Below are 15,993 nucleotides of genomic sequence, written 5' to 3' on the forward strand. Positions count from 1 at the left end.
TGCTTAGCTTTCTGCCCCTATTCTCCTTCTCCCTGCCCTCCGATGTCAGTGTGCACTCCCCTGCTCCATCCTTTTTACCCTCCATGTACCATGGATCTGCCACTCCTATCTACTCTGAGTGTTTTGTTGAGCTGCCACTCCCCTCCCACCTGCCTAGCATTGTCAGATAACTGTAACCTGTCCCTGCCACCTTCACCCTGCCTGTCCACATTCCATGCCCTTATCCCCTTCTTCCTGTCCTCCATGGTCCATTTTACTGCCACACCTTCTGCCCTCCCTGGTCTGTTCTGCTGCAACTGCTCCTCCTGCCTGCCCCGCGGGGTCTGTTGTAAGGCCCCTTCCCTGAATTCTCTTGTCTGTGCCCAGGTCCTGACCCTCCCTTCTATCCTCCATGGTCCTTTGTGCATGCCCCTGCACCCTCCTTCTTGCCCATCATAGCCATTGTGCTGCCCCTAAACCTCCCGCTTGCCATGCATGGTCTTCCGAGCTGCCACGGCACCTTTCACCTTCCCTGTGTGGTCAGCTAGCTATCTCTGACCCCCTCCCACCTTCCCTCCATGGTCTGTGTGTATGCCATTATAGTCTCACTGTTGCTCTCCATGGTGTGTCTTGCTTCTAGTGCCCATCCTACCAGACCTCCATGGTCATCTTGCTGCTCCTGCACTAACCCCTTGCCCCCAGCCCTCTGTTTCCATGTGCAGACCCCTATTCCCTCCCTCCTGGCTTGTCTATTCCATTGTAATGCCCCTGATCTGTCCCTCCTTCCCTTTATGTTCTGTTATGCTGCATCTTTCTCTCCTGTCTGTCCATTATGGTCAGCTAGCTACCATTGCCTCTTTCCCTTCTGTTCTCTGTTGTCCATGTGCATTGTCCTGTCTCCTCCCTATTGCTTTCTATGGATTGTTGTGCTGCACTTCTGTCCCGCATGCCCTGTGTGTTGTATTGTGCTGCTGCAAACCCTGATGCTTGCCCTGTAGGATCAGTTTGGTGCACCTCTCCATGTCCCTCCTGTCCTCTGTTATCCGAGTCCATGTCTCCACCCCAATTCCCCCCTGCCTTCCATGATCCAATGTACCATACTTGCTAACATTTTGAACTCGGTAATAGGGATATTTTGAAAAAAAAAACTGGGGTATTGATTTTCCCCTTTGACTTACATTGAAAAAGAGGAGATTGTAGACAGGAGACAAATCAAATAAAGCGCATTTGGGCTTAAAAACATGGGACGTGTCCTGGCTGAATAGGGTCTGTTTGCATGTATGGTTGTACTACCACTGCCTCTTCCTTCTGACCACAATGGTCTATTATATTGCCACAGCCTCTCTTGCCAGTCCTGTATTGTTGGTTTGTTGCCCCTGCCCCCCTTTCCACTGCCCTCCATAGTCTGTTGTGCTGCCACTGTCCTTCCAATTGCAAAACAACAGGTGATGGACAGAATGCAGAACATTGTCATACATTCACCCCAGTACAGAGATCTGGGCCTAAATCCATCGTTTTTTTGCTCACCATGCCATTCCACTTTGAACCCAGCCATATGCAAATCAGACTTGACCCTGTGGCCCATGGGAACAGTCCAGCCCGAACTGCCAAGCCAGGTCCTCACTGGACTGGAAACAAGCATCCAAGGACCGGTTTCGGGCTTTCAGCCCTCTTCAGCCTGGATAGCTTGATTCCAGTGGCATGGAGAGCACGGGACTCACGTCTGAGCATACTCGTCCCACTCGGGGTGACAATTGCAAAACAACAGGTGATGGACAGAATGCAGAACATTGTCATACATTCACCCCAGTACAGAGATCTGGGCCTAAATCCATCGTTTTTTTGCTCACCATGCCATTCCACTTTGAACCCAGCCATATGCAAATCAGACTTGACCCTGTGCCCCATGGGAACAGTCCAGCCCGAACTGCCAAGCCAGGTCCTCACTGGACTGGAAACAAGCATCCAAGGACCGGTTTCGGGCTTTCAGCCCTCTTCAGCCTGGATAGCTTGATTCCAGTGGCATGGAGAGCACGGGACTCACGTCTGAGCATACCCGTCCCACTCGGGGTGACAATTGCAAAACAACAGGTGATGGACAGAATGCAGAACATTGTCATACATTCACCCCAGTACAGAGATCTGGGCCTAAATCCATCGTTTTTTTGCTCACCATGCCATTCCACTTTGAACCCAGCCATATGCAAATCAGACTTGACCCTGTGCCCCATGGGAACAGTCCAGCCCGAACTGCCAAGCCAGGTCCTCACTGGACTGGAAACAAGCATCCAAGGACCGGTTTCGGGCTTTCAGCCCTCTTCAGCCTGGATAGCTTGATTCCAGTGGCATGGAGAGCACGGGACTCACGTCTGAGCATACCCGTCCCACTCGGGGTGACAATTGCAAAACAACAGGTGATGGACAGAATGCAGAACATTGTCATACATTCACCCCAGTACAGAGATCTGGGCCTAAATCCATCGTTTTTTTGCTCACCATGCCATTCCACTTTGAACCCAGCCATATGCAAATCAGACTTGACCCTGTGCCCCATGGGAACAGTCCAGCCCGAACGGCCAAGCCAGGTCCTCACTGGACTGGAAACAAGCATCCAAGGACCGGTTTCGGGCTTTCAGCCCTCTTCAGCCTGGATAGCTTGATTCCAGTGGCATGGAGAGCACGGGACTCACGTCTGAGCATACCCGTCCCACTCGGGGTGACAATTGCAAAACAACAGGTGATGGACAGAATGCAGAACATTGTCATACATTCACCCCAGTACAGAGATCTGGGCCTAAATCCATCGTTTTTTTGCTCACCATGCCATTCCACTTTGAACCCAGCCATATGCAAATCAGACTTGACCCTGTGCCCCATGGGAACAGTCCAGCCCGAACTGCCAAGCCAGGTCCTCACTGGACTGGAAACAAGCATCCAAGGACCGGTTTCGGGCTTTCAGCCCTCTTCAGCCTGGATAGCTTGATTCCAGTGGCATGGAGAGCACGGGACTCACGTCTGAGCATACCCGTCCCACTCGGGGTGACAATTGCAAAACAACAGGTGATGGACAGAATGCAGAACATTGTCATACATTCACCCCAGTACAGAGATCTGGGCCTAAATCCATCGTTTTTTTGCTCACCATGCCATTCCACTTTGAACCCAGCCATATGCAAATCAGACTTGACCCTGTGCCCCATGGGAACAGTCCAGCCCGAACTGCCAAGCCAGGTCCTCACTGGACTGGAAACAAGCATCCAAGGACCGGTTTCGGGCTTTCAGCCCTCTTCAGCCTGGATAGCTTGATTCCAGTGGCATGGAGAGCACGGGACTCACGTCTGAGCATACCCGTCCCACTCGGGGTGACAATTGCAAAACAACAGGTGATGGACAGAATACAGAACATTGTCATACATTCACCCCAGTACAGAGATCTGGGCCTAAATCCATCCATCGTCCAGCCTGCCCAGTGTGGTCAAATTGTTGCCTCTGCACCCTCCTACTTGCCTTCAATTTTCAGAGTCCCTGACCTCTGCATTTCAACAGTATCCTAATAAACAACTAGATTGCTAACATTCTATATTTATTACAAAAGTGTGGAGCGCCTGGCATCATCTTGATGTAATAAAAACTGTAATACCTAGAGGATTTCGTTTAGAAATTACATATATGAGAGGGCCTAATTTGCATCAACATTATGGTTAGTGCTCTAAAAAACTAAAATGAGGACATATTTTCTGAGTTTTCAAATAGCGACAAAGCACTTTTAAATTAATTGTTATCTTTATGGTTTTTTATCCAGTTGACCACTTGATTAAATGTTGCACTTAGGGGAGGTTATGTGGAGTTACTTCCAGAGCTGCAGACTTTAGAACTTGGGGAACCAGGTTGGAGTTTCTGCTTCAGCTTGACATTCTGTGATTCTGGTCGAATAACTTAATCTCCCCATGTCTAAAACCAAAATAAATTTGTACTTGTGTGATGTAACCAATGCTCATGTAAAGCACTCCAATACCTGAAAAGTCTGCACTATATAAAACTGCATAAACACAAAAAATAAAAAGTGTTTTGCACACTTCTGTCATTGGGCTACATGTGGGCTACATCTGGGTGATATTTGTGCTACATTTGGGCTCTTTTGTCTCTGGTGGCCATCTTGGTAGATTTATTTGTTATGATGTTTCCTAATTTCCTCATTTACTGCTGTCTCCTCAGTAGGAAATGCTTTCAGTTTTTTACTTTGATTCCATCAAGAAGGTATTCAGATATGTCTCACATTTGCCATAAATTCTGAATGTTAGCACTCTAGTTGCTCATTAGATCCCTGTAGTAAAGCTACTGCTCACCACGGAAGTCTGCTGCTCGTATTAAAAGTGCATGTTTCAGTCTGCATGTCAGAATTTTTTAATGAAATAGAAGAGGATTTGAGAAGTCACTCAAAATGTGACCTACTTTTTCTTTCTTCAGCACTAATCATAATTATTATGGCAAAATGAACCCCCTCATTGTGTTCCTTTTTTAAATTAAATGCTTTAAGTGTTATCAGTTTATTCCAAGGAAGATGGCTTCAGGTGTCCCATACGTTTGTCATAAGTAAGACAGTAAGCGCTCTAGTTGTTTTTTAGAACACTCTGGGACATTCTGTCATTGAGCTATATGTGGGCTACATCTGGATGATATGTTTGCTACATTTGGGCTCTTTTGTCTCTGGTGGCCAACTTGGTAGACTTATTTGTTATGAAGTTTCCTAATTTTCTCATTTACTGCAGTCTCCTCAGTATGAAATGCTTTCAGTTTTTTACTTTGGTTCCATCAAGAAGGCATTCAGATGTGTCACACATTTGCCATACATTCTGAATGTTAGCACTCTAGCTGCTCATTAGATCACTGCAGTAAAGCTACTGCTCACCGGGGAAGTCTGCTGCTGGTATTCAAAGGGTATGTTTTAGTCTGCATGTCAGAATTTTTTCAATGAAATAGAAGAGGATTTGAGAAGTCAAAATGTGCCCTAATTTTTCTTTCTGCAGCACTAATCATACTTTCTATGGCAAAATGAACCCCCTCATTTTGTTCCTTTGCAAATTAAATGTTGTAAGTGTTACCACTTTATTCCAGTCAAGATGGCTTCAGGTGTGCCATACTTTTGTCATAAGTAAGACTTTTAGCGCTTTATTTGTTCTTTAGAACAGCCTGGGACATTCTGTCATTGGGCTATACTTGGGCTACATCTGGGTGATATTTGTGCTACATTTGGGCTCTTTTGCCTCTGGTGGCCATCTTGGGAGATTTGCTTGTTATGAAGTTTCCTAATTTCCTCATTTACTGCAGTCTCCTCAATAGGAAAGGCTTTCAGTTTTTTAGTTTGGTTCCATCAAGAAGGTATTCAGATATGTCACACATTTTCCATAAATTCTGAATGTTATCACTCTAGTTGCTCATTAGATCACTGTAGTAAAGCTACTGCTCACCACGGAAGTCTGCTGCTGGTATTGAAAGTGCATGTTTCATTCTGCATGTCAGAATTTTAATGAAATAGAAGAGGATTTGAGAAGTCACTCAAAATGTGCCCTAATTTTTCTTTCTGCAGCACTAATCATACTATCTATGGCAAAATTAACCCCATCATTGTGTTCCTTTTTAAATTAAATGTTTTAAGAGTTACCACTTTATTCCAATCAAGATGGCTTCAGGTGTGCAATATGTTTGTCATAAGTAGGACTGTTAGCACTCTAGTTGTTCTCTAGAACACCCTGGGAAGCTGCAGTAGAACACAAAGGAAACAACTGAGAGTCTCTGCCCTTGTTGGATGTACATGTGTTACTGAGAATGTCAGACTTCATTCTCACATGACTGAGAAACATAATGTGAATTTTCCTGAAAATAAGCTCTCAGTTTAGCTTATAGATCACCTTCCAAACCTCGGTGGGAAAAGCATGAGAAAATAGTTTTCTCTCAAACATGATTCATGATATCCCAGCAGAAGGCTTTTTCACATGGTAAAATCACCTTAGAACACACCACAATTCCTAAAGTGAGTATGGTACCATCAACAAATAATTTAAAATATAACTAAAGTCTTAAAACCTACTATTAACTGAAATGCTTTTTAATGAGGTGCTATTATGTATATTGGTCCCAAGATGGCTGCCGATACTTGTGATGAGATGTGTGGTTAGGCTTGCCCCAGATTCATATATATTTCTTTTTCCATTAATATTTTAAAAACTATTGAACAGATTTACACCATTAAACAAAAAAAAGGGCTCTCCTGAACCAAGGGCTACCTTTTTTCCAAATTTGGTGTAATTCCGTTCAGCAGTTCGAGCTGTACCCATGTCTAAAGTTTCCAATGGAAAATTGCATGGATAAAACACATTTTGGGACCCCCTTTTTTCTTGGCCCCCGCTTGCCGAATCACCCCGAAACTTTAAAGATAGGAGAGGACCGAAGCAGGCCATAAGCTTTGAAAATGTTGCGAAGAGTCGTCAATCGGCGCCAAAGTTATTGGGAATAGAATGTTGCGATTTTCCTACGGTAACTAGGTCCTAACTATAACTACCTACTGGCGACTGCCAGTAGGTAGTTATAGCCAGTAGTTATAGGTTTATATATATATATATATATATATTCACTGAAAAAACCATAGGTTATAGACCATATATAGTTAGGAATTAGCATTTACAAAACCTTGAAAATTCACTGCAAAAACCATAGGTTAGAGACCATATATAGTTAGCTGGACATTTTATTGACATAAAACCAATGAAATTCCATATATAGTTAGTTGCACTAACTATATATCGCGCACCCGCAATCCACTGCTGATGATGTCACATATTACATCATTCATGACATGGTCAGTGACATCACTGATGACATCACTGATGACATCTCAAATGACATCACTGATGACATCACTGATAACAACATCCAGTGATTTTTTGTTTCTATAAAGTTTAAATATGTCTTACATATTGAAGAATAAGTGGATGTGTAAGTGTCTGGACGAAGGATTTAGTAGGTGCATGACTGACTGTATGAGTGAGTGATTAAATGTGTCTCACTGAGTGCATGGGTTAGTGACTAAACTGTCTTAATTTGTGCATCATTATGTCTGTTGTTCTGTAAACTGCTGCATGTGTTGATCAGTAGCTATATGAGTAACTATATGGGTTATTGATTGATTGCCCAAGTATTTGTATGGGAGACTGAGTGTGTGTGTGTGGCTAGCTGCGAGGTGTGTGACTCTGTGCAGATCAATCTGTACTTGTATCAATGATTGTATAAGAAGGTAAGCATGTGTTAGTATATGTTTGAAAATGTAAGGTGCTCTAGGTTTAACTGTATAGACAAGAAAATGGAAGTCTCATTGATTCTTTACAGGACTGACTAGGTGTGTGAGTAACTCCATGGATGAGTGGCAGACTGTGAGTGTCTGTATAGGTGTATGAGTGCATATGATAGTGTTGTAAAGATGAGTGATTGTATGTATGAATGATTGTATGGGTGAATGAGTGAAGGTGTGTGTAGACGTAGCAATCAGTGAGTGCGTATGTAGTAACTAGTATTGGTGTGTCAATGGTTTCAAAAATTATACTCTTTTTAACACTGGGTGAAACAGAGGTTATATTAAAATGTGAGGAGATGCATTGTATTGTCACATGAATGATATCATCAGTGATGTGGTCATTGATGTCAAATGAGATGTCATCAGTGATGTCATCAGTGATGTCATTTGAGATGTCATCAGTGATGTCATCAGTGATGTCACTGACCATGTCATGAATGATGTAATATGTGACATCATCAGCAGTGGATTGCGGGTGCGCGATATATAGTTAGTGCAACTAACTATATATGGAATTTCATTGGTTTTATGTCAATAAAATGTCCAGCTAACTATATATGGTCTCTAACCTATGGTTTTTGCAGTGAATTTTCAAGGTTTTGTAAATGCTAATTCCTAACTATATATGGTCTATAACCTATGGTTTTTTCAGTGAATTTTCAAGGTTTTGTAAATGCTAATTCCTAACTATATATGGTCTATAACCTATGGTTTTTTCAGTGAATTTCAATGGTTTTTTAATAGCAAATATCATAAGCTGTCGAATGTCAAGTACGTGGTAAGTAAAAACATTTTCGTGTTTATGCACACTGATCTGCTTTGAATGCTGCCCCCCACCCCTCATTTCTATTAGGAGTACTCTCTCTTTGCAGATAGTGAAGGGTAGTTAACGCAGCCCTTTGCCCCCTTTGTAATCCGTCGTGCCTGCTTCTCTCTCCATTTGATTGATTGTTCTCTTTGGTTCATTCTCTATTTACAAACAAGCACAGAGTCGCAATACTCTGTTTAGTCTTTGCAGATAGCGAAAAATCGTGTAAAAAAACAAAAGGAATCGAACAAAATCAGTAGGCCACTAATGGGATCTCTTTTTGACCTCGCTAAAATAGAAACATTAGGAACAACCTGTTGAAAATAGCAATGCGTATGTACATAAGCGGCGTTAATTTGTGTTCACAGTACCCCTTGTTGATTGTTTCAATCGAGCATTGAATTGTTCGAAGTTGGTTCTCTTAAGGATCTTCTCTGCCTGCAAACGAGGAAGAATAGGAATATTCTCTCTCCCTTTGCAGATAGTGAAGGGTAGGTAACGCAAGCCTTTAACACGTCGTACCTATTTCATTCCTCATTGATTGATTGATTGTCCGAACATTGACTGTTTGGGAATTAGTTCTTTTTGGAGGTATTCCCTGTTTGCAAATAAACGTAGGAAAATCTTTGCAAGTAGTGAAAGGGTACGTAATGCGGACCTTTCTCCCCCGTTGTAATCTGTCATGCCTATCTACTCCCCACTGATTGATGCACCTGTTTCACCCGGACCATTTACTAGAGATACGTTATCTGGCCCGACCAGAGAGCACCCCTAGTGAAAAGGACATATGCAATAATAACGAAGTGATCACTGTATCCTGTTAACAGAAACTTTAGCATGAAACAACCTGGAAAGAAAAGAATAGGAAAACGAAAATCAGTAGGCCACTGATGAACATGAACTTTTATTAAACAACGAACAAAGAAACGATAACATAACGTAATGATAAAACCTATTAATGTCCTAGAAACAAGAAAACGTTAAAATATGCCAGTGGTGAGAGACCAGAAAAACAGTAAGAGAAACCAAATCACCCCTCGCTGTCCCACCGCCTGCCACGCCAAAAAAATCGATAGACTAGGGAAAATGCAAGTCAGTAGAACATCCGCCCCCACTCTGGAAACTTCCAAGGTGGGGCAGGGTTGCGGCTACGCCCAGCCGGGAGCAGCCCATATAAGGCAGGTCCTGCTGCCACGCCTCGGCCAGGAGATCCTAACGTAGGGTGTAGCCGGAGGAGAGGCTGAGGCCAGCGGGACCCGGCCAGGGGATTGCCTTTACAACGCTGAACAGTTGCAGGGGGGGGAATGTCTCCTCGACCCTCCCGTCTCTCTCCCAGTCCGGCCGCGGTGGCCCTTGAGAGTTGCAGGTACTCCCGCCACATGCTCTTCCGGTCCGGCCACCAACGGTCGGGGGGCCGAGGACGACGGGATCCGGCTGCAGCCGATAAACCAAGAAACCCGTTCATGGGGCCAGAGCCAGGGGCGTCCGGCCGACATCTACCGGAAGCCCGGCCCGAAGACGGACGGGACACTTCTTCTTTCTTGAATAATGGCTGCGACAACACTGGGGGGGGATTTCTTGCACATGCCTCCGACCCCCCCCCCCCCTCGTCCTCATCGCCTGGTCCGGCCATAACAAATCTCAAGCGAGACGCCGTGGGGTGCACTGGGAGGGAGAGACGGTGCAAACAGGCCTCTCCCGCCTCCCCAGGTGGAGGCTTCCCAGCTGCACCCTCAGCGCTCCAGGCACCCGGAAAAGGGTTCTTCCACTGTGGCCATGCTGCAACGTCTCGCCCGGCAGGGTGGAGCCCGTCCGCTCATTTGACCCCGCGATCGCCAGTAGCTACCGAACTCTCAAAATGGCGGTCGACCTGGCAAGAGCCATGGAGAAGTGTGGCTCACTGGTTAGAGGAGGCAGATCTGGAAGCAGAGGTCAGCCTGGGACCAGGGTTCAATTCCCGGCTCGGCGGGGTCTTGAGTCCTAAAATGTCCATGGACTCGACAATTCTCGCCCTGGTGCCTACTCGATTCACAGGTTCACACTCTGCGACTCTGGGCAATAGCTTGCTTAATCTCCACAACGGCCCCTCGCGGCGGGATGCCTGGCTTTCACCTTGCGGATACCCTGCTGGGGTTATCTCACAGGGGACTACCAGGACGGGTTCCCTAAGCAAGCGCTTAGAAACCGCTTGGTGATTTGCGCTATATAAATTCCTGTACATTTACATTTACATTTACAAGAGCGGGCCCAGCATAAAGAAATGGCCCGGTCACTGCTTGACTCCACCACCGTAGTCCTCCACGACCTTGAAGATTCTAGAGGAGCCGCGGGAGTCTCCGACCCCCGATGGGGAATGACTGCCATGATCGCCCGTGGAGTGACGAAACTGTATCCGCGGGACGTCGGCGCTCCCATGCTGGCGCCAGCCTCACTTTGAATTACTAGAATCCTGCAGACCTCAGTTCCGGTGAAAGCACAGTGTGACCTGGTAGGAAAAATTGTTGCACCCCCTCCCCTTTTTCACTGATAGTTCAAACCACCGATCCTTTCCTTTGCCCTTTTAACGGAACTTTGGACTGCCTCCCCCTCTTTTACATTTTCTAGAGAAAACAAAACATTAACCACTACATTAGCATAGCAGTTGACACCACAACTGTTTTCAAATTTAAAACCAACAACATCTTCAACAAAATCCTTTTTGTTTCTGCTGTGACCCTGCTACAGCACAGGCATTGTCCCCAGCAGTAATTCTGCGATGCCGGTAAGAATAGCTGTGGTGCCTACTGGACTCACTCACCCCCGCGGCGCCCCACGCCGTTATTTGCTGGGCGGCAACTTACTAGACATCACTTTCGTGCCATCTAGATTTCAGCGCGTTCTGCTGCCTTGTAACTATTCGCACAACAGACCGCTACTGACAAGAATATTTCATTATTGGTGCTGTCAATTTCAATAAATCTATTGGATAATTCAAAAGAAATTGCCACGGTCTCTTCGTTGTTTAAATGTTTTTACTGTTTTTGTTTTGTTGTATATATTTATATGTTATTAAAGTTTTATATTCCTACTACTTTGTTGGAGTGCTACATATTTTTAATGTGACACATAATTGTAAAAAGTTTGATGTACCAAGAGTCATTCCTGGAATCTTCCGCTTCAGGCTCGGTCCCCTCCCCAATCACAATACAGGATGGTTTTCAGATAGTAGGAACGCGTGTGGTGTGACGGATCTCATCGGGTGTGGGCCTTGATCTACTATAACTCCTTTGAAGAGGGGTGATTCTTTACAGCTGGGGCCATAAACTACATCTGCAGGGCTAGCTGATAGCCTGGACAATCGGACACAGAGGAAGAGGAGTGTCAGAGGGTGCGGTAGTGAATAGGGCGAAAGGGAGGTGTCGGGCGGGCACAGAGTGTGATTTTCAGGGAAGAGCAGCGCAGATGGGGGGAGGTTTATTGCCCATGCATAAGACAGAGAGCGGGGGTGACCAGTGCCTGGGGAAGATGCTTGCGAGGGTGAGGAGCCATGCTACGAATCGACAGCGTGCAGAGAGTGGGTCTGGTCAAGACATCTAAAATGGCTGCCGTGCACCACAAAAGTGTGGCATTTCAAAAAAGGCAAGATGGCGCAAACAATGTTTTTCAACACTTCCTCATTTCCTTCGAATCGAACGTTAACAGACGTTGGGGCATATTACCAAAGTTAAGCGATATTTATCGCTAACGATGCTTACCAACGAATTTTTTACCGCTAAGCATCGTCAGAAATTATCGAAGATAAACCTTGCTATTATCAAGGTTTATCGCAAATGCGATAATAAACGGCCGCAATGCATCAATATCGCAAAAAACTCAGCGATATTCATGCATTACCGAGCTAATGCTCTTAGCCATGTTATCCACCTCCCACTGGATAACATGGCTAAGAACTGCTCAGGGCAGGTGTTACTTTTTGGAGATATTCGCGCTTAGCGCGAATATCTCCAAAAGGAGATAGATATCTTGCATGTTGTAATGCAAGTTATTGTGGTATATGGAACTCATACCATAATCTCTCAGGAAAGCAGAAACTGATCCTTTTGGGACCGCCTAAAAAGGCCTAGGGGGTGAGGAGTACTCTACTTTGCCCCCTTTTCACGTTCCGAACTATTTTATTTTACTCTCTTCTGTAATTACACAAAATAGCAGCGATAAGATGCATCGGAGACACAGTGAGAGAAAGGAGGCCGGAGATGAAGAAGAGATGTCAAATACACATTGGAGATAATATAGTGGCAGAAGGGAAGTAAATATGAGTAAACTTACCATGTAACATAAAAATGTTGCACTCTATACTATAAGTCTCATTTTATACTACAATCACTTCGCTACAACCTCATAAATTAAAAATAAAAATGAATAATGTCTCAAACAATTTTTGATTTCTAAATATAAATTTATTCTTCAGAATTTTCTAAATTTGAAAGAACTAGTAACATGTCCTCATCAGCAATGTCCTCATGAAAAGTCTGCAATGATGATTCTTGTACCTCTATGGTCTCCAAACATTCGATAAATTCGCCATCAAGAGATTGATCAAAAAAATCATTCAAGTCATCTCCTCCTTGTGACAATATTTCATTATTGGTGCTGTCAATTTCAATCAATGTAGTGGAATCATTCAAGTCATCTCCTCGTGACAATATTTCATTATTGGTGCTCTCAATTTCAATCAATGTAGTGGAATCATTCAAGTCATCTCCTCCTTGTGACAATATTTCATTATTGGTGCTGTCCATTTCAATCAATCTAATGGAATCATACAAGTCATCTCCTCCTTGTGACAATATTTCATTATTGGTGCTCTCAATTTCAATCAATGTAGTGGAATCATTCAAGTCATCTCCTTGTGCCAATATTTCATTATTGGTGCTGTCCATTTCAATCAATCTAATGGAATCATACAAGTCATCTCCTCCTTGTGACAATATTTCATTATTGGTGCTCTCAATTTCAATCAATGTAGTGGACAATTCAAAAGAAATTGCCACGGTCTCTTCATTGTGAGCCATTTTATTTTGAAATTGCTTGCTGTAAATTGCAGAAAAAAATAATCACTTTCATTTATCGTTTTTAGTAATACATAATATAAAACTAACTTTATCAAGTATTTAGTATAACAGAAGGACTGCAAATAAATAACAGAAAACATTTTTCAAATTATCTTCAAGTGTACAACATAGTTCCCCTTACAAATTAACAACTCACCTTTTTAAAAGTAGGAGAAGTGTTAGTACTGTGTAAATCAAACACCAGAAATTCACCACCAACAATTCCTCACAAATGTACCTCAGACAGTAGTATCACAAAATGGCTGTGGTTTCCTCTCATTTGACATATATACATAACCAATTAACTTTCATCACACACAAATACAAAACCAAAGTAACATTTTAATTGGTTCTAAATTTCAACACTTTCAAATGTGTTTTCCCCATGCAATTTTCCATAGGACATTTACATACGTCTACAGCCTGAATGGCTGAACGGAATTACACCAAACTTGGCAAAATGGTACATCAAACCTAAGAGGTCAGGAAGAATCTACTATACCCCCTTATGGTCATTTCCCCCTTCGCTTTGGCCTCCTCTTGTCTCTCAATCCTACCGAGAGACAAGATGGCGGCCGCTACGGACTGTTTGGAATGTTGACAGACGCCGGAGAACCAATCAGCTTCGCAAAGCTCCGTAACGCGAAAAGTACGCGAAGCGGAGCGCTGTTACAGATATATATCTTTTTTTGAACGTTAATTTCTCAAAATCCACTGGAGCACATATATTGAGACCTAGCAAAGGCACATCGGGCTACCAGTCCCTAATATTTTGCCAATTTTCGTGCAAATCCATTCAGCCGTTCGATTATTATTTTTTTTTTTTTGCCCCGCGGGGCCCTTTTAAAACCTCCACATCAAACGTAGGGGGTCAGCGAGGATCTACTATTCCCCCTTATGGTCATTTGCCCCTTCGCTTTGGCCTCCTCTTGCCTCTCGATCCTACCGAGAGACAAGATGGCGGCCGCTACGGACTGTTTGGAATGTTGACAGACGCCGGAGAACCAATCAGCTTCGCTTCACAAAGCTACGTTGCGCGAAAAGTACGCGTCCTGGAGCGCTGCCCGGTCCGCTGTTACAGATATATATCTTTTTTTAAACGTTAATTTCTCAAAATCCACTGTACCACATATATTGAGACCTACAAAAGGCACATCGGGCTACCAGTCCCTACAATTTTGCCAAGTTTCGTGCAAATCCATTCAGCCGTTCGGGCTAAAAGTGAGGCCAACCGCCCTATGGAAAACTCAATGTTAAAAACACGTTTTGGGACCCCCCTTTTTTCTCAGCCCCCCCTTGACGAACCCCCCCCAAATTTTCAAGGGCTGCTCAGAAACAAAATGTGCCATTTTCCTGAAAATTTCAGCCAATTCCGTCCACAAACGCCAAAGTTATTAGACATAGAATTTTCAAAAAACCCATAGAGAAAAAATCCTAACTATATATACCTACTGGCGACCGCCAGTAGGTAATATATATATATATATATATATATATATATATATATATATATATATATCGAATATAGGACCATCTAATATCAAATAAACAGTCATCAGGCACTCCTTGGTAGGGTTTAAAAGCATACAGTTCGTTTTTATTGATGAAATCACATCAACGCATTTCGGAAGTCTCCTGCTTCCTTGTTCACGAATTCCTGGATGTTTATAACCATCATTCATTACAATTGCTCGGGAATATTAATTCCTCACTTTCCTCATTCTATTGCACATTTATATTGAAACAAAAACCAGTAAAATTTCAAAAAGTGAATGTCATAATTTCAAAGTGCAAGTGCATTGAGTTACAGGAATCTTCAGCTTTTAACACAATATAGCGGCAAGTGCCTTATTCATATTAGGTTCCAATTCCGACAAAGTTAAAGTGCAAGTGCAATTGTGCAAATAAGCATTGTTCAATAATTAAACCTCCATTTACTTCACTCTTGATTACCAGAACCGATAGGTATAAATATTCATGACCTCTACACAATTTAAAAAACAGGTCATTTCTTATATCTATCTGAAGCTATATATCCAGAGATTGTAAACAAAACACTCTCCTCAATGTAAACATGCTTAAATACAGTACAATGATCTCAAAAAGTGCAAATGCATATGTAAACTTGATAAATCTTCTCTATGTAAAAATATCACTCCCCTCAATTTGAACATGCTTAAATACAGTACAATGATCTCAAAAATTGCAAGTGCATAATGATCCGAATGGAATATGCTACCCATGTCTACTCAATGACACCGATCCTATGTTATATATATCTCAATATCCACTTCTGCAAAAAAAAAAAAAAATTTAAAAACAGTCAATTCATGGTCTTATGTACAGATTCTCCTATTTCAACTTTTAATCATAATTCTCAAGACAGGCAGGTATACAGGTCCTCATCTACATTAAGCCCATATGGGTCCATGCAGTTGAATTCCAGAATAAAGTATTTTTCGAATTTCCGGAGTTCTCTTTCCCTGTCCCCCCTCTCCTTTTCTTTGGGACCTCAGCTATGCATGTGTACTGTAGGCTCATAGGGTTACTTTGGTGGTGGGACTCAAAATGCCTAGGAATAGGGTATGTTCTCTCTTGGTTCACAATCGCTCGCCTATGTTGGAGGATTCGTTGATAAACGGGCAGAGTAGTGCTTCCTATATACATTTTTGGACAGAACCATTGTAGTAAATAAACAACAAAACTGGTTCTACAAGTCAGAAAACTCCTGATGGTTACTGTTTTGTTAAAAAATTTTCTAAAATCAG

The sequence above is a fragment of the Lissotriton helveticus genome, chromosome 5_1, assembly GCF_964261635.1.
Source record: "Lissotriton helveticus chromosome 5_1, aLisHel1.1, whole genome shotgun sequence".
Classification (NCBI taxonomy): domain Eukaryota; kingdom Metazoa; phylum Chordata; class Amphibia; order Caudata; family Salamandridae; genus Lissotriton; species Lissotriton helveticus.